At 43.9% G+C, this 20,421-nt stretch overlaps 1 pseudogene; it reads left to right on the forward strand.

Moving 5' to 3' along the window:
* Positions 1-19,618: 19,618 nt before the first annotated feature.
* Positions 19,619-19,796, forward strand: LOC133253557 (U2 spliceosomal RNA; annotated as a pseudogene).
* Positions 19,797-20,421: the final 625 nt, after the last annotated feature.

Below are 20,421 nucleotides of genomic sequence, written 5' to 3' on the forward strand. Positions count from 1 at the left end.
TGTCTTTCACTAAGTCTATACTGCTTCAGAAAATGAGACAGAACATCAATTACCTAGGAGAAGAGTCACGTTTTATTCAGCCAGGGAACATGATGGCAGGGGTTTGTTGGGAGGGGCAGGGTGAGAGGGATGAATGTGGATGTGAGCTTTTCATGGTCACTATTGGGACAAAGAAGCCCGCCCATCAGTTAATTTTAACAAATACCACCAAGAAGTGGCAGCTCCCCCAGAGGCCTGTGTCTGGTCTCTCTTCCTGCCATGTTAATTGGAAACTGGAGTTGGTGTTAGAGGAAGTTAAGAGTCTCCACTTCCACGACTCTGCCCATGGAATACAGAATCCCAGGCAATTTGGAGGGCTTAGAAAACGACCTTGACCTCTCGCCATCCCTTTCAGCGGGACCCTTGGGCATTCCGCCAGAGGCTGGCTGCGGCCCCACGGTGTGCAGGAGGGCCCCATCTGTGGGGACACGCTGAAAGCCCGCCCCACAGCCCCATGCACAGGCGCTCACTCTGCATCCCACTGTCACTCTGCTGCAGAGACACGCCTTGAAACAGCAGAAACAGGACCCGCTTGCTTGACAATATGTCCTCTCCCAGATACCTCTGGCACTGAGGCAGGCACTTTTCTCCCTCTCTCTTTCCTCCTTTTCTTTCCTCTATTTCCACCAGTTCCTCTTTCCTCCTCCACCCAGACCCTAATAACACTGACCAGCTGTGCACTAGATATGGGGAATGTGGCTGGGACCTTCAGCATGGCATCCCCATCAGTACAGCCTTGCGTCTGTTATTTTCCCTAAACAGATAAGGAATCTGGGCAGAAACAGACCTTCCCGAAAAGTATTTTTCCAGTACTTTCTATCACGATACACTCCTTATTCCTTATATATCACTGTCTGATAGTATCTGGCTTATTTATTTGCACATTAATTATCAGTATTACTATAAGAAGGAAAATTCCATGAAGATACCAGGACTGTGCCTGTATTGGGCTCTATCAGGTGACTGAGCAGCACTTAGAACCTGATACTGAGCAGGTACTCAATACATAAAGATAAGACTGTGGTCTCTGATGATTGGAAAAGGCCTCCCTAAAGATGCAGAACACATTCTGTCTGTGCTTTGAAGGACTGGCAGGATTAGAAACAGCATTCTGAACAGAAGAAACAGTTTGAGAAAAAGTTTAAAGGTAAGAATCACAGCTCTTTCCTTTGTTCATGTGCGAACTTTTCAGACACACACACGAGGGCTCCAGAACATGCCCATGGATTGTTTTCTAAAACACTGAGTTGAAGCTTGGTAACAAGAAACTCTTAATGGCTTTGGATAGGTCGGAGAGCAAAAATCACTCGTTTGAACTAAAGCTGGTAGGATGAAAGAGAGAGTACATTCGAACACAACTTGAAATCCTCACTTGGCCACACAGCCTACAGTATGACGGGGAAATTTAGGGCTTGAAAGGACTACAGTCCTCACCGTTTATGAAGCCTAGTGCAACCGCCTCTGAAGGCTGTGTTGCCATTCTTGTCCTCATTCCTATGAATATACCATTATCCAACAGCTGCTAGAGTGGGGTTTTTAAAAGGCTGAGTCGGATCATGTCACTCTTCTCACATCCCTCCAATGGGATCCCGTCACCCCAGAACAAAATCCTAAGTTTCACCCTAGCCTGCAAGACCTTACTGTTCTTAGAACATGTCAAGCACATACCCACTCAGGACCTTTGGACATGCTGTTTGCTCAGCCTGGAAAGCTTTCTGCCAAATGTGTGCATGTCTCACTCTTTGCCTTCAATCAGTTCTTTGTTTAAAAGTTACCCCTTCAGAGAGGCAAACTCTGATTGTTCTACATGAAACAGCACAATCTGGCACAATGCCCCATCAGACGCTGTGTGGCTTCTATTGTATTTATATGTCTGATACTGCATTTTCACTTATTCACCTGTTTACCGTCTAACTCCCTAGGTAACATGTATGTTCCACGGGGATAGTTCTGTTCGGTTTACTTCTGTTTAGAACAATTCCTGGCACAAAGTGGGTATTTAATAAATAAGTGTTGCATGAATGAATAGAACCCACACTCCTTTATTCTGCAGTCTTAGAAAAAATGTATACTCTCATTTTGCCAGTATTTCACAGCTGGGTGATGACTGAGGCAGAACTTAGGTACCCTACTTCCCAATTCAGTCTGCTTCCTACTGCCCCAGTGATCTTGAATGTACCTTTTCTTTATCCATTAGATAGGTACAATATCTCTACTCTGCCTTCCCCGAGAAGCAGTATTGTATGGATAATGAGAAAGTTTCCTGCAAAGTAAACCAACACAAGTGGTCGCGTGAGACCTTAAAGAGGCAATGGCGAGGGCAGTTTTAATTGATTAGCTGGACGGATGACTGCACTCCACTCCTCAGGGCCAGTGATCCCATGCACTTCGCCATCCAATGCACCCCAAGCCCCCAAGGACCCCGATGGAACAGCTAACTAGGGCACTGATTGTGGAAGCCAGAATAAATCCAGTTGGAATGAGACATCCAGCACATTTTGGGAAACATCTCAAGAATAGTCTGCAAGTGGGATGGTGACCAGCTGTCCTGCCTCTCTGCTCAGGAAGGGGGAAACTGCCATGGGATTCAGAGACTAGGTGGAGGAGAGACTATACTGATCTGAGGGAGTCGTGCTTTTTAAGAGGCAGAGAAGGAAGAGCGGGTTGTGGACTCAGCACGAGGCTCACCCTCTAGCTACCTTTTAAAAGCAAATCTGGCCGCAACATCCCTGTGCTTGCAACTCTTCAGTGGCTCCTCGCTATCCCTGGGATAAACTGCAAACTAATTAGCTTGATACCAAAAAGCCTCCATTAACTGACTGCTAGCATCCTTTTCAGCCTCATTTCTTGCCATGCCTTGAGTCACACTATACTGTCCAGTATCACAGATGTTGTATTTCGCACACAAGTCCCAGTGCTTTCTCCCTCTGTGCTTTTCCTTTGGTATTACTTGCTTCACAGAGAAACATTTACCTCCTCTTAGCCAGAATAACTTCCTCTTATCCTTTCAGACTTAGCCCTGCCTTTATTTCCCAGCAAGACTTTCCTGTAAGTACACTCTACAAACAAAAAAGACATGTGCTCCCCAACTTCCCATGCACAGCTCATAACTGTCATAAATACATTACATTTTAATCATCTATTTTAATATCCCACCTCTGTAGAATATGTGGCAGAAACTACGTTTGGCTTTGAAACTTTCTGCATGTTCCTAGATGAGAAATGGCCTGGGGGTGATAAATGTGTATTAGCACCCCCAATACTTATTATTTCAGTAACAATTAAAAAGCAGACCTCTGATTACTGTCAGGTAGAATCCGTTTTCTCACAGTCACTGAGGTATGTGGTACCTTTGGGGCCCTCACATCGACCAAGAGCTGTACATTTCATCAGGCAGTTTCAGGGCCATTGTATCAAATCATGGTTCAGAATCCTTGACTGTCACTTTAGAGATTGCTCTCTTTTCGCACGCCTTCTCCTACGGCCATTCAGTTGCTGGGAGAACCAATGCCAACAGTGGAGTTCCAACTATATGTGGGCATCACACGATGCCCAGATGTCACGACAGTATCTGAAGCCAGAGTAAAGGGGACGGACTCACTGTGTATATCCTGACACACTGTGAGAGAGAGGGAGATACTCAGAATAGAAGTAAGCAGCCAGGAAGCAGAAGGCCCATGCACGAGAGGACCAGGTCCTAGCACTTACACTGGAGTTCAGGAGAAAGCATTTCAGCCCGTGGGTGTATAATCATGATATAAAAGCTGTATATGACCTGATAAGAGATGTGGGTCACAGAATAAAAACGGTGGGCGTGGACCAGTACATAAACCGCTATGGGAACCAGGGCTCTGCGCAGACATCCGTTAAAGACCTGAGTTGCTGTTCGTGGGGCTGTATCCTCACTCTGAGCTGGAAGGAGCCCACCCACCACTCTCCAGCCTGTCCCTGAGAAGTTGTCAGATACATGCTAGCCGCCCCCGCCCATTCATTTAGGCTTCACAGTAGCAATTACCACAATGTATCACAATTGCTCTGTTCACGTTCTGCCTTTCTCACTAGATATGAACCCCCTGAAGTAGGGGATATTACCATATTTACCTTATTTGTTTTGCTAGAATAGCACTAAAACCATTCATCCATCTGGCACATAAATATTTTAAGCATCTACTATTTACAGGTATGGTACTCAATTCTAAGGATTCTAGAAAAACAAACAAAAACAAAATATGATTGCTAGCCTCAGGAATCTTACAATCTAATGGGAGAGAAAAACAAGTAAGCAGAATGTATAATACCATGTGGTTAAGCGTTATTATTTTTAGAAAGTGTCTTTTCTTTATTACAACTTCTTGTATACAATCTCTCCTCTCTCATTTCTCTGTCTTTCTCATGGAGCCTGATGTGGGACCTTGAATATCTGAGGGGTTTAGAAACACACAGGAGGTACCATTAATCCAGTCTTTAGACTCAGAAAAGGCTTTTTGGAAGATCTGTCATATAAATTTAAACAACAGCATATAATAACCTACAGGAACAGTGAAGCTGTGGACAGATGGGTTGGGGATACATTTCGAGAGTGGGGAATGTCATGTGAACTGGCTCATAGGCAAGAGAATATGGACACAGAGAGTAGCCCAGGGTGTACTGCAGAGGAGCCGATGTATCTGTGATTGGAGAGATGGTAAGGAAAAAAATTTTAACTTTATTCTATGTATGACTGAAAGACATGAAATAGTTTTTTGCAGGAGACTAGATATTTAATAATCAAATAACATGTGTTCATATTTACTGAACGTAAAAATTCAACAAATGAACAACGGATTTGTTAAAATGGGATTCTGGGAATATTTTTCCTAAGAAAACATGTTTGACATTATCATATGGTTTCTGGAACAGGATGGAAAGTGGAGGATGAGTGGTGCAGCTCAGCTCTGGAGGGTGAATGTGGGTCATCTTCCGGGCTCAGCTGCTGCTTAGGGTAGAGGGCAGAGGACAAATTAAAGGGCCTCACATGCTGCCCTCCAGTTCAGTCATTTGGCAGCAGTATACTAAGTACAGAACACACAAAGATGCCGAAAAATGAAATGTGAATCCCCTGCAATACAGTTCAGTTTGGATCTACCGAAAAGCTCAAGGCACTTTGGTGATCCATACTGAATTATTCAGTGGAAATTAGAAAGGTCGTAAACCTATTCCAAAACTCAGAGGTGGTGACCCTGAGGAAAACATATAGAATGAGTCCTTGGAGTACTCCTGGGATGGTACATCATACAGAATAACAGGTCCTGAGAATAGCAGAAGCTGACATTCAAGTGAAACATTTCCCAAGTCCCTCAAATATTCAAGATTCCATATTAGGTGCCATGGAGGACAGAGATTAATAAAATAGGAGTGACTCTATGCAAGCAGGCCACAATCCCATAGTGGGAGATCTTTAGGAAACATAATTATACAACTCCAAGCCCGGCTTGAATAGAGTAAGAGGGAAAATAACAACGGGAAACTTACTTTCTATTAGAGGAAGTAAGAATGTTGTGTAGTGAGGACATGGCATTCTCCTGGGTCTTTAATATAGGCTTTTGATAGACTGAAATGCTGAGGTCAAGGGAGGGCACTCTGGGTTGAGGAAATTAGGTTTGCAAAGGCACACGGTTGAGAACACATAGGTCGTGTGCTAGCGGAGGAAAGGAGTCTGGTTCGACTGTGAGGTAGGAGTGACATTGGAAGTTAAAGGCAATTGAGGTTGGGAAGACAGTTTGCAGTCAGACATGAAGGTTCTCGCAACTCTGGCTCGGTAGTTCCGAGTCTACTCTCCGGCTGGTGGGGAAAGCCAACAGATGTACCTGAGTAAGAAACAAACATGGCTAAAGGATAGTTGGTGAAAATATTCTTGTCTTTCTCACTGGAAGTTTGATGTTCATGATTCTGAGAAAGGAGGCATTTGGACCCCTGGTTCCAGTTCTCTTTCAAGGAGAGCTAAGGTTCAGAGGTGTGGGGAGTGCTATCCACTCCCCATTCTTCATCCAGGCAGCAATGGGTCCCCATGAATTCTCGTTTCATTACAGAGGGACTGAAGCACCAAATGAACCATCCGGTCCTAATGGGTCTGGCTGCATCTGGAGTCAGCCCATCAAGCAAATTAATGAGCAGCTACATTCAGGGCTTCTGGCCCTGCTGCTGCACACATTTGGACAACAAATCGGCATCAGTGGCAGCCAGAAGCCCCAGGGGCCAGTGTGAAGATGGAGGTGGCAGGAGAAGAAAAGACCCCAAGGGAGACATCCTGTAGAGTTTGCGACATGGTGAATTTTCTGAAAAATGAGAAGCGAAGGAAAGGAAAAGAGAACATCTGATGTACTTCCACCTTTCAGTCTCCATCTGGGAGAAGCCACACACATTATGGGTGGAACCATGAAGTCTTTATTGGACTAGAGTGGCCTGAACATTCAGCTGGGAACAATTTTCTCCAGAATGGCGAAACCGGCCAGGTGCTGTTTATCATTCTTACTTCTCTGACTCCACTTCTTTCTCCAAAGACCAAGGCAGGGCAAAATACAAATGGGGACAAATGATCCCTTTCTCTAGGAACAATTCAGAGTTTGGCCACCATTGCCCACACAGAGAGTGTTTCTTTGAGGCCTCAAGATAGAATTCAAATTAGGAAATACAAAGAGTCCTACCCTTTAAGGGCAGAGTGTCCAGTCCTGCTGGAGCCCCGCTCATCCTCAACCAATGGTTCTGTATTGGAGTACTTATTACATGTCAGGGACCGAGACCGATGTCAGCACATATCTTTTTCAAGGCGTGGTCAAGCACAAAGAAACCGAAGCAACATCTGGAGATCTCAATGAATCCCAAGCTGAGCTCAAAAAGAATAAACAAATTGTCCAAGTAAGATTCCAATTCTAGGATAGATTGATAGGAAGTCATAAAGTAGACTGAAAAAATTTTATATACTAATAGACCTTGTAAAAGTTTTGGAATCTGGTTTAGCCTTTTTATTTTAGTCCAGAACATGGGCCTGTTTCTATTCACAGAGTACAAGACTAGGCATTTTTATTCTAAAGATGCAAAGAGTTAACAGGAAGAGGAAAACCAGGACATTTTACTGTTTCCCAACATGTGACGACATGTTTTTCCAGCTACAGGATAGACAGTATGTAATGAAAACCAGGACTTTCTAATGTTTCACTCCTTCTATAAAAATCTCTAATGGAGCACTACCGGACGACCACCCTATGTCCCTATGGACTCCATTATGCCCTCAACCCATGTCAGAGTGCCTCATGCATGGAAGTGAAGTGAGGCTGGGGGCCTGATCTTCCTCTCAAGGGGACACTCAACAGTGTTTAAGAATAATCTGAGGACCTTATAAAATGCACATTACAGATACAGCTCCAGAAGTCATACGGGATATGGACAATTGACGGCAGAGTCACCCAGGATTCCAGATGCAGCTCCAGAAGTCATACGGGATATGGACAACTGACGGCAGAGTCACCCAGGATTCCAGATACAGCTCCAGAAGTCATACGGGATATGGACAATTGATGGCAGAGTCACCCAGGATTCCAGATACAACTCCAGAAGTCATACGGGATATGGACAATTGATGGCAGAGTCACCCAGGATTCCAGATACAGCTCCAGAAGTCATACGGGATATGGACAATTGACGGCAGAGTCACCCAGGATTCCAGATGCAGCTCCAGAAGTCATACGGGATATGGACAACTGACGGCAGAGTCACCCAGGATTCCAGATACAGCTCCAGAAGTCATACGGGATATGGACAACTGACGGCAGAGTCACCCAGGATTCTTGATTCCCGGCCCACTGCCCTTCCAGCCACCTCCTGCTGCCCAGACCTGGCCACCCTGCAGCTCTGTTCCCTGGGGTGCATTCCAATGTCTCTTCTCTCCTTTTCCTTCTTCGTTTTCTAAACGAGCCAGCTCCAAACGTGAAACTGGCTCCTAGAAATCAAGCCAGGGAATAACCTATTTCTCGCAGAGAAGTAATAATTATGGCCTTGGAAGGATGCAATCTGCATACATTATTGCAAGTTATGCCAACAGAATGTCAACATTTGTGTCAGGAGGAATCTTGAGCAGCAATTACTCCAGGTCCTGGCTTGGCATTCTGAGGCGGGGTTGGCGGTACTAATTGCGGAGGAGGTGAACTGGCAAATGGCGGATGGCGGGTTACACAGAGGGGAGACAGACAGGCAGCCACAACCCTGAAGGTCGGCGTGTGGTGGCGACAGAAATGAACTTGGGACTGGATGTGTCGCAGGAACAGTGGCAAGGGAGCCGTTCTCTACTAAGACGGCAGGGAAGCTAGTCATAGGTACATTTACTTACTGGCTCCACGTTTTTCCCTACTGTCATAGGTCCACTTTCTCTTAGACACTGAGGACGTAAGACTGATTTCTTCTTCGGAGGGAACGGGGGCAAGGTGATACATCCCATCGATGCATCCATTCATGCAGCCATCTGCTTACTGAACACCTACACACACCTGTCACTGTGTTAGGAGCTGGATTCAGAACGGAAACAGGTTCAGCCTTCACTCATAGTCCAGTGGGGAGACAGACTCATAAACAAACCATTATAACACAGTATGCTAAGTCTTAAAACAGATAAACTTACAAGATGTTCTGAGAGGGTGATGACAATAAGGAATCGGGGCCACAGGGGAAAAGTGGGCACATTTGGTGAAGGCATTGGAATTTGCACGGCAAGGATGAACAACTGGAAATCTACCAGTGGCAGAATTCTCAGGAGGAGGGAGTGGACTGGTTTACACAGTAAATAAAACTGCGAACTCTACCACTTTTAATAACCAAAGAGAACTAAATGTAAGGATGAGCTGCTACTGCTGCTAAGTCACTTCAGTCGTGTCCGACTCTGTGTGACCCCATAGACGGCAGCCCACCAGGCTCCCCCGTCCCTGGGATTCTCCAGGCAAGAACACTGGAGTGGGTTGCCATTTCCTTCTCCAATGCATGAAAGTGAAAAGGGAAAGTGAAGTCGCTCAGTTGTGTCTGACTCTTAGTGACCCCATGGACTGCAGCCTAACAGGCTCCTCCATCCATGGGATTTTCCAGGCAAGAGTACTGGAGTGGGGTGCCATCGCCTTCTCCGTAAGGATGAGCAGTGTGATATAAAAACATACATGTGTATCCAGAGACATGGCTTCATGGACGGAAAAAGGAGTTGACCAGTTTACCTGTACCCTGCCTCTGCCACAGGGGAAAGGTGGCTGGCATTATACGGAGTAACTACCAAACACTGGATATTTCACAGGCGATTCATGGGGTCGCAAAGAGTCGGACACGACTGAGCAACTGAACTGAACTGAACCTTACTCAATAGCCACATAATCTTTTCCTAGGCCATTTTACCGGAGAAGGCAATGGCACCCCACTCCAGTATTCTTGCCTGGAAAATCCCATGTACGGAGGGGCCTGGTGGGCTGCAGTCCATGGGGTTGCTAGGAGTCAGACACAACTGAGCAACTTCACTTTATTTTTTCACTTTCATGCATTGGAGAAGGAGATGGCAGCTTACTCCAGTGTTCTTGCCTGGAGAATCCCAGGGACGGGGGAGCCTGGTGGGCTGCCGTCTATGGGGTCGCACAGAGTCGGACACGACTTAAGCAACTTAGCAGAAGCAGCAGCAGCAGGCCATTTTACAATTGGAGAAACTGTTTGGAAGAAGTTAAAATTTTTGCCCAAAGTAACATGGCTGAAAAAGACACAAATAAGAGCAATTTCTGGATTTCAAGCCCATGCTTTTCCCACTATCCCACACAGCCAAGGGCTTCCCTTGTGGCTCAGCTGGTAAAGAATCTGCCTGCAATGCAGGAGACCTGGGTTTGATCCCTGGGTTGGGAAGATCCCTTGGAGAAGGGAAAGGCTACCCAATTCAGTATTCTGGCCTGGAGAATTCCATGACTGTATAGTTCGTGGGGTCGCAAAGAGTTGGACAAGACTGAGCGACTTTCAGTCACACTCATTCACATGGCCAAGACAAGCCACCTAAATGCCATAACTCCTTTTCCTCATTTGCAAACAAAACAATTACATCAGCTCAAGGTTTATCATATTTCTATTAAAGTGCCACTAAACTGCAGAGAATAAGTGAAAGCTACTCCTGGGGACCTAGGAAGAGGTCAGAAAACAAAGTGGCCTGCCACTAACACATGCTTCTTTGAAGTCTCCTGCCCTACTTACATTAAAAATACCCAAAAATTCCGCCATTTCCCCTATACTATATACTCGTTTGAATGTACATAGCCTAGATCGTATATAAGTCAGTATTTTGGGGGCCAAAGCACTGAGCAAAACTAATGCTTCAGGAGGTAGTGGCCCAGATCTACAAACGTGGTGGAGGACGGACCAGTAGGACCATCTGGCCTGGGGCTCAAGTTCCAGGGAACCACAAATTTTGGTTTCCGTGTAGCAGCAAATTTGTGCAGGGAAATAAAGTGAGATGGCATCAAAAGAGCAGCTGCCAAACAAAGTCGTCAGTCCCTAGAACTCCCTGAATCAGAGGGTGAGAGACGAGGATCGCCTCAGCGTTGGGGGCCTTAAAAACAGAAAACCTTGGCAGGTCTCCCTGCGGCTCTCAGGAGCCCAGGCATAAGAAGCTCACCCTGTGACTCCTCCCCTGCCCTACCTGTGACTCCTCCCCTGTCCTACCTGTGACTTCTCCCCTGCCCTAGGGCGCCATGCAGATCCCTGGTGGAACTCATCTCCCAGCTAGAGTATGGCCCCCAAAGACCTAAAATGTTCCTGGCAGTGATTTGATTCCCCATCACTGTGAATGTCTCACTCACCAAGGTCCCTGGCCTAAAAACAGTCATGGTTCTGGGGGAACAGTTACACTTAAACTCACTGGGAGGAAGAGGCATGAAAAGGGAGACACGAAAACATGTGGTTTCGTCCCTGACTATACGACCTTACCTCTTGGAGCTTCAGCTTTTTCCCTGTAAAGTACCCAAGCCATGTGATCGTGAAAGTTCCATTCCAGCCATAGAAGGACATGATCAAACATTAAGTCCACCAACTAACCTATGATTCTGTTCTGGAAAAGTGGATCTATGTGGGAGGAAAGGGCATTTAGGAAGCTGGAATAATTTCACATGAGGGGCTACCCAGGGCAAAGTTAATCTCTGGAGTCAAGGATCAGGGTTTGAATCACTCGTCACAGATGCTGGCCTGTGCACAGTTGAAGAAAGAGACTGAACCGTAGGACGCCAGGGGGTCCACAGGACTGAACGCTTATATCCTCAAGCCGAGCGTAAAGAACAAAGAAATAAGGCTTAACTGATGACCCCTCAGTACTAGACGAGCAGAGGAGTCACCAGCGGAGCTGCAGAGTCCTGGACGCGACATCCTCGCAGGGGGCGGGGCCAGCAGCGGCGGAGTCAGGCAGTGGACATCTGCGATGCAGCGCGCCTGCCACCTTGGCTGACACTTCTCGATTGGTTTCTGTCCCTTGGAGTTGGGTAGTTTTCTCCCCAGGACCTGTGTTTAATTCCTTCAAAGGGAGCAGCAAATGGCAAGGAAAGGCTTTATCATGATCAGTAGCTGACTTGAGTGAGGTCAGAATGTTGACTTAGAAAATTACTGTTTTTCTAGAGTCTGAATAAATCCAGTACCAGACCCAGGGCCTTTCAGGTTTAGCGAATTTAATTTAAAGCAACTGATTTATCCATTGTGGACAGGTGGGCCCTATAAAGTATTTTTTGGACACGATTTACAACAGGTCTTTTCCCCCTACTAACATGGTTTAAAAAACAAAACAAACCACAGTTGCTGACAAACTCTCCGGATCTGTGCAAGGAGCCATGTTCCATCAAACAGCGCTCATGTCAAGAGATAAAGAACAGAAAATGATGCCCTGCATAAAGAAAGGAGAGGGAAGAGCAGCTGTCTCCAGCCACCCACAAGAGGGAGCCCAGATTTGGTTATGGAGGCAGTTGGCTTTGATTACTCACAAGCTTTCTTTCAATCACAGCCAGTACACCAAAGAAAAGAGAAGAAAAATTATGAGTCCAGGAAAAATTCAAGTTCTTCATTGATTTCTTTCTTTTTAAACTAGGCAGAGCATCAACATGAAAATATAGTTAAGACTGGGAGGATGGGGACAAGGGTGTGGACTGCAGATAAGAAGACACAGTGTCCTAAGGTAGGAAAAAAATTGAGAATATTCCAGAGAAAGCTTGAATGACTAGGGAGGGTCAAGGACTAAGAAAGATCATCAAATTCATGTTGAGATTTGCCAGAAAACAACAAAATTCTGTAAAGCAATTGGCCTTCAATAAGAAAATTAATTAATTTAAAAAAAAAGATAATCAAAAGAGGAAGTCAAAAGACTTTCTCTGTTAAGGTCCAGATAGCAAATATCTTGGGTTTTGCAGCCCAAGCAGCCTCTGTTGTGTTTACTCAACTCTGCCACAGTGAAAGCAGCTACAGACACTATATAAATGAACTGGCATGTCCAAGCTGCAATAAAAATTTAGCTAACAAAACAGGTGGCAGTCAGATTCGGCCCACATGCCACAGCTGGCCAATCCATGATGTGAAGTGTGTAATGATTCCATTTTTCTCTCCTACAAAACAGGCTGTTCTAGCAGGTCTAGACAACCACCATATCTAACAGTTAGCCCTCTGAATCCTTAGCCCCACACCACAGATTCGACCAACCATGGACCTTCCACGCAGAATCCAGGAATAGAGAGCCTGCTAGATATTGCTTGTTGGAAGGGATCCCACAGAGGAGGAGCACCAGGAATTTAAGAGACGAAGCTAATAATCATAGCCACTCATTGAGCATTTACTATGTGCTAGATAAGGTATAGGCACTTTGCATGTATTATTTCTAACAGTTGACACCATACGAGCAAGAAATGTTATTATTACCATTATTCACTGAGGTCTGATGCCCTTGGCTGCCAATAAACAAGAAACCTTGCCCTTCTTCTTAAATTTAAGGTGGCCATGGTTAAGAATGGCCATGTGACTTGCTTTATCTAATAAGATGTGAGCACTTGTAATAAGCGATTCCTGAAAAAAACTTTTGAATTATAGTGACCAACTCTCTGCAGTGAACTGATCTGCATGTACATGAGATGGAAGCAATCTGGAAGGCTGAGCCAGCCGGGGTGTATTCTGCTCTGCAGCGCTGTACGAAGTCTTCAGTGGACTTCAAGTGAGAATAAGATCGATTTCTGTTGTATTAAGTCGTTGATGTTGTGGGTAGCTTTTGTTGTTACTACTGCAGCATAACTTAGCCTGACCTCACTGACGAGGAAACTGAGACTCAGAAAATGAGTAACTCACCAAGGATTTACAGCAAATAAGTGGCTGGTGTTGTACTAAACCCAGATCCTTCTGACTCTAAATCCTGGTTTCTTCTCTGCTATAAAATATAAAGAAATTTGTATGCTACCAGAGGAAAGGAGCCACAGTCATCACTTTTCAAAATGGAATTTGCATTTGCTTTGAAGTAGAACCCCAAACCCTTGCCATGCTCTCTGAGCCCTATGTCATTTTCCCTGTATATCCTTCCACCGTCCGTCATGCTGTCTCACTCTGTGCTTCTCTTGCTGTGTGGCCACCCTGGTCTCCTTTCAGTTCTTTGAACTTTTCAAAGCCTTCTTCTTAGGGACTTCACATATATGACCCCCTAAATCCAGGGTGTTTTACCTCCGGTCTTCCCAGCTGGCTTCTTGTATCCTTTAAAGTCAACTCAAATGTTCCTTCCTTGGAAACACCTTCTCTAACCACACTCAAGAGCTCCCTCTCCCATAGTCCATATTCTGTTACTGAACTCGCCTTCCTTCCTTCTTAGTCTTTATTCCTTCTTAGATTTGTATACATGTTTGGTTACTTACTTACTGTGTCTTGCCCAGGAGGGTCAGAACTCTGCCAAATCCTTTTAGCCCTGTATACCAACTTTAGCAGAGTATCCAGTGTACAACAGGACCTCATAACTATTTACTGACTGAGTGAAGGTCAGTATCTAATTTAATATTTATTTCAGATATAGATAAGTGGAAAGATTGATTTAGAGATCCAGTTTTTCCATCTGGAGAGCTACATGATTCTGAACATGTAGGTTTGTGTCAACTGGTCATGATCCTCTGGTGACAGAGCAAAAATAACTTCTGTGATGAGTAAGAGGTTATCGTGGACTGGCCCCTACCCCCAAAATCAGGGGATAAAGTTTCACGTCCAAAAATGAAACATGTTGGATACAGCCAGTGTTACTTTGAGGGGAATAAATAATTAAAGTATCACTTCTGTGATAAATAACACCAGATCTGTATTCATTCAATATCTATTAAAGGCATCACTAACCAGTCATTGATTTTTTAAAAAGACCATACTAACCAAATAAAAAGTTAGACCAAATGAGGCAACAAGCCTTCGTGGAAAGAAATCCAAATGTGGAAGCAACTTTCTAGAAGTATGGAAATGGAAAAGATGGATCTGAGGGGGGTGTGTATGTGTGCTTGTGTGCAGGCACGTGTGCAAGTATTTAATCTGAAAAAAGATGACATCTGTCCATAGATAAAGAGTAAGTGGTGGTGAAAGGACCAGGCAATTGGAGAGGTTCTTGAGAGTGGCAGTACGGTACGATGAATTGCTCACTGGGTTTGTAATTTCACATACTTTGGCAGAAAAGTAAACTGCAACACTTACTAGCTGTATGACACCAATCAAATGATTTCATTTCTCTGAGCCTTGTTTTCCTTATCTTTAAAATGGGAATAAGAACCTCTACTTCCTCTGGCTCTCATAAGAATTAAAGATTTCTGATGGAAGGTCTGTGACAACAACAGGTCACTTGCTACTGTTTGTTGTTGTAAGACATCCGTTACACAAGGGTGGCTAAATACCGTGTTAACACATAGCTTCAGAGATGCATGGACTTGTTGGGCCTGGGAGGAGTCACTTTGTAGAGACTCTGGAAGCCTGGCTGATGCTCATCTTCAGCAGCAGAGCCTCCTCCCTCCTTGCATCTGAGGCGGTCCACTCTGATGGAGACATATGCCACTTCCAAGCCCCTGCTCAGGGGTCTCCAGGGAAGCAGCAGCATGGCAATGCAGGAGCTGGCCCTGTGCTCCTTCTGCCTGAGAGGTGTTATATACATAGGAAGCTGTAATTACTATAATTAGCTCAGCTTCTGGCTCCTTAACAAGAGCAGTCGCACCTCACTCTCTAAGGCAACTGACCCTGAATCTGGCCATCTGAGCCATTGGAGGAAAAACAAAAAAAAAAAAAAACAGACAAGGAGGAACGATGGAAAGAACTGGGCTGATCAGAGTGTGGCCAAGTATTCATGGAAGCACAATAGCTGCCTCCAGCTGGGGGTAGCACCATCAGGGTGGAAAGTCAAAGTCTACCACTCAGTCACTGCTGATAATTCTTCACGGCAGGGGACACGTGATGACTGATAAGACATCTGGATGACGGAAGCACAATTTTCATGCTGCAGGAAATGCCCAGATTCAAGCAGTTAAAAGCTTTTGGTTGAGATTTGCATACAAGCTCTACCGCTTACTAGTCATGTGTCCCTGAGCATACGTCATCGCCTCTCTGAACATTTTCTCCACTGCAAGGGGATGTTATGAAGATCCAATGAGAAAATGGATGCAAAGGGCTGAGCACAGCACCCGGCTTCTGGAAATGATGTTATGCATCACTTTATTTAATCCTCACAGCAGCTCTCTCAGTGGGGACCATCATTCCTATTTTATAGGCTAGAAAACAGGCTCAGAGAAGGCTGTAAGTTCCGTTGGCCATGGCTTGGGTGAGATTTCAGTCTCCATTGGGCACGCCTTCAAGTGATGGGGTCAGAGAGGACAATGACCACAACAGAAACATTACCAGTAATGCTAGTTACAGCCACCATCTGGGGGAACCCTTTCTGTACCAACGTCTGTTATAGGTGCTATAATAGCTGTACCATTTACTATTCCCAACTACCCTGTAAGAATTACGGCACTTAAATCAGTGCCTTTCAAACTCCAATGTGCAAATGAATTACTGTGTATCTTAAAATAGTGGGTCTGAGAAGGACCTGAGGTTCAAAACCTCTGATAAATTTTCAGGTGATGTTGATACTGCTGGTCTGAGGACCACACTTTGAGTAACAAGGGCTTAGGTGACCAACCCAAACTCACCCAATTATCAACAAACAGAGACAAGATGGGAACCAAGGTCTGACTCCAGAATCTATGTTCTTTTTGCTACCTTAATAATTGTGGTAGATTTTACAGAGGAAGTGGCTCTGGAGAAGGTCCTTGAAAGACTGCCCAAGAAAGTAGGTCCCCAGCCCCCAAGACTGCTTTGATGGATAGACAAGGCTTACTTTTAACGAACAGTATCCATCTACTTTCTAATCCTGTACTCAGTTTCATAGAAGTCACTGGTTTATGTCAGTGGGTGAACTGTCTCCTTTGCCGCTGTCTTTACACATTTGCTTAACAAATCCTTCTACTCATAAGGTAAAGACATTATAAACTCTGAGTTACTAAAGTGAAAATAAGGAACTTTTACCATATTCAACGCAGGTTTGCTGCCACACTGATGTTAGATACCCTGTCCTAACTCAGGATTGTGGGTGAGACCTATAGGTCCAGCCTAAAAGGTGGCATGAGAGCTTATAATTCAGGTGACCACTTTCTTAGTCAAAACCAGGGTGATCTTCACACAGACTGAACCTCAGTCAGCCTTAAGCTCATGTGCTTTTTCACCTTGCACACCTGCTGTGTCAGAACCAAAACAGTCTTTAAACAAGAAAATGTTAAACTAAGACGGGGCTTTTAAAAATATGCCACCTACAAGAGATATACGGCAAGCTCTAGAGCAAATGCAAGGAAAACAAGTAAAGAATATTTTTTTTTATTTTTTTAGTAAAGAATATTTTTAAAATTAAAATATTACACTAAAAATATTCACCAAGTACTAAAGAAAGTCAGAAAGCAGGCAGAGAGGAACAGAAAAACATGAGACATATAAGAAATGTATTTAACCATGGCAGTGCCCTCATGGACTCATTTTGCAGCGATCGGGCAGAAAACTCTACCGTGGTTTCATTTTGATTTTCTGAGGAAAGTCTTACTATGCACACAACTTCCCACTGGGATAGCAAACATATTATGTTCACCATAATGAAACTTTATAAGAATAACCCTAAAGATTAGCAGCACCTCTAATGCTCAAAATGATCCCAAAAGATATTAGACAATGCAATAATAAGAAAAACAAGAATCAAATGCTGGAAAGAAGGAGACAAAATAATAAGAAGCAAAGTGGCCTACATGGTAGAGAGAATGGATGATGAAGTCACACTTAGATTAAAACCTTGGTTCTCCCACTTACTATCTGAGAAACCCTGGGCATGTTTATTAACCTCAATGCCTCAACTGCTCCACCTGTAAAATTTATATTGTGATAATGTTAATAATAGGACACATGCATAGGATTTGTGTGTGTATAAATAGCTATAAAATGCTTGAAACGTAAGTGCATGCATAAGCATTCGCTCTTATTCAGACAACATGATTATCTTCACAGTTCACATGAAAAAATCCAAAGGATGCAATAGTCTAATCACTAGAACTAATAAAATAGGAGCCCAGTAAAATCTCCTGACAGAACGTCAACATGAAAGGCCTGACTGTGTCTCTTCATGCTTGCAATAATCAGTGCAATAATGCAACCACAATGCAATAACAAACAGAAGAAGAGACATTGGTCTGTTCGAACTAGAAAGATGCTAAAAGAATCTGATCGTGAATAATCAGGGAATGAGTTAAACTAGGAAGAAAGCAGAGAGAAAGGGTGATCTTCCAGAACTAGGCGTTTTCCATTTACTTAGTAGAGACAGGAAAGGGAGACCTGGAGGGCCTGGATTGCATTTGATTCCTGAGGCTGTTACCAGCGAGCCAAGCTCACGTGACCAGGCAGTGTGTCAGTGACTGGAAACTCTCCGCACCATCCTCAAGGCGGGAATCATAACAGGAAATGCACACATCTGATCTCACTGCTTTCACTGTCCCCATGATCTCTCACCCTATCCATCCCACAAACACACACACATCCTCCTTCTTAAGCTGATTGTTTCCGCTTCCCCTTGACCATCTGAAAAATTCTGCCTTATTTCCCGAGATCTCAGAAGACACCTCCTCTGTAAATCCTTCCCTGGTTACCCCATGGAGAGTCCAAAAACTTCTGCCTTGCCCTTTGTCCGCATTATATTTATGTTTGTCTGAAAGAGGAGTCAAAGCCTGGAAAACCTGAACAGACATTTCTATTCACCAACTAATTGCTTGATTTATTCCCTTTCTTTATATTAAACTAGAGAGACTGAGAACACATTGCATATTTCTCCCAGAGAAAGCAGAAGGACTTGTGATGAGCCAGTCTCTCAATACTTCAGACAGGGGAATTCACCCCTGAATTCCTTCGGCAACCAACTCCTAGATGACGATCTGCAGATGTTCTTAGCTTCATGGGAATACAAGGAGAAAAGTCTTCAGTGAGAAAATGAGGTAAACACAGAAATAGAGACATTGTGTTGTCTCAAATCCTGTTTCCTTAGGAATTTGGACTTGGAGCAGATGTTTGCAAAGTCATGTTCAGCTATGAGAGCAGGAAAATGATGAACTATTCCTGGGCAATCCAAGGAAGACATGAAACGCCAAGGGATGCGCTCAGCTTATTCTCATGCTGTAGACGCTTGGGCCATGTTTAGAAAATCCATAAAAAAACTGCTTTGGCTTCAATAGGGAAAGAGCTGAGAATGGTGCAAGATAATGATGCTTTCAGCACCGAAAACTGAAATCACCTTGCCCTTTGAGTTAAATGATTAATCCACAAAGATTTGGAAACCAATATTCAGCTGTTCAAAAAGTATCTCTTCTCCCTTCATTCACTCATTCAAAAAACATCTAACCACATGTAAGGAGATGGAGATGCAACACTTGACTTGCTCGCTTAGCTTGCTTATGGCTTAGTAGGTTCAAAAACGAATAATCTAAAAATAAGTATGGAATTATAAATATGATCAGTGTGATGAAAGAGAGGTACAGGTGGCAATAAGAGCGTACAGTTAAAGGATGGGCCTAGTTCAGACGTGGGGAGAGACTGTAGAGGGACCGTATCCCTGGGAAACGATACTGAACCTGAGATTGTAGCATAAGAGGATTCATGCAGGTCAAGAGTGGGGTCAAGGTCATTCAAGGCCATGAGTAGCATGTTGAAAAATCTCTTAAGGTGGGAGCTGCTTGGAAACTTCAAGAAATAAGAGAAAGTCAGCACAGCGATGACGCAGGTGGTACGTAGAGCGCCACAACTGAGGCTGAGATTATACAGAGAGACCATGATTATGGACGCTATCCTTAGAGCACTTCAAGAAATCGCGTTGGAGGATGACAAAGACAGAACTTGCGGTTCAAAATTTCTTCCTAACAAGTTTCTGTTGCAATGCTCAACTAGAGGTCCCCATCCATACTGAAGCCCTGAACCTATTCCTTCTCACACACATATCTCAGCTTTAATCGCTTCTCGGCCTTTTGGCTAAGATCAAGTGTAGTATCTGTTCTTATCAGTTTAATACATATCTCAGCTTTATCACCTTCCACGGCACCTATTTTTTCTCTTTTTCACCCCTCAACCCAATTATTTAATAGTCTTGCCTTTTTGTGAGATATGAAATCTCCTTAAGAAGAACAACTGTCTCTTTGAGTTAGAAAATACCTAGCAATCATTTAGTCCCCAAACCCAGGCTATTTAAAAATCACCTCGAAACATTTCTGAGAAGACGTATGTCTTCTCTGCTTGAATACTTCCCAGTGATGGGACACTTCCTGCCTCTGATATATGACTTAAATAGTCCTTTTATGGTTTTATTTCACCATATTAGCATTATACATGAGTACTACCCCATAATGCTATCCTTAACCCTTCTCCCACTGGAAACTGAAAAGATCCACTTCATATATGTATATATATTGGAGCACAGTTGAGTCACAATGCTGTGTTAGTTTCAGGTGGACCATAAAGGGATTCGGTTATACATATACACGTATCTATTCTTTTTCAAATTCTTTTCCCATTTATGTTATTACAGAATATTATTTTATTATGTTATTACAGGAATAGATATAAAATGTGAACAGATCAATCACAAGTAATGAAATTTAAACTGTGGTTTAAAAAATCCCACAAACAAATGTCCAGGACTAGATGGCTTCACAGGTGAATTCTATTAAACGTTTAGAGAAGAGCTAATATCTATCTTTCTGAAACTATTCCAAAAAATTATGGAAGAAGGAACATTACTAAACTTTTTTTTATGAG

Source organism: Bos javanicus, chromosome 8 (genome assembly GCF_032452875.1).
Source record: "Bos javanicus breed banteng chromosome 8, ARS-OSU_banteng_1.0, whole genome shotgun sequence".
NCBI classification, from domain to species: Eukaryota; Metazoa; Chordata; class Mammalia; order Artiodactyla; family Bovidae; genus Bos; species Bos javanicus.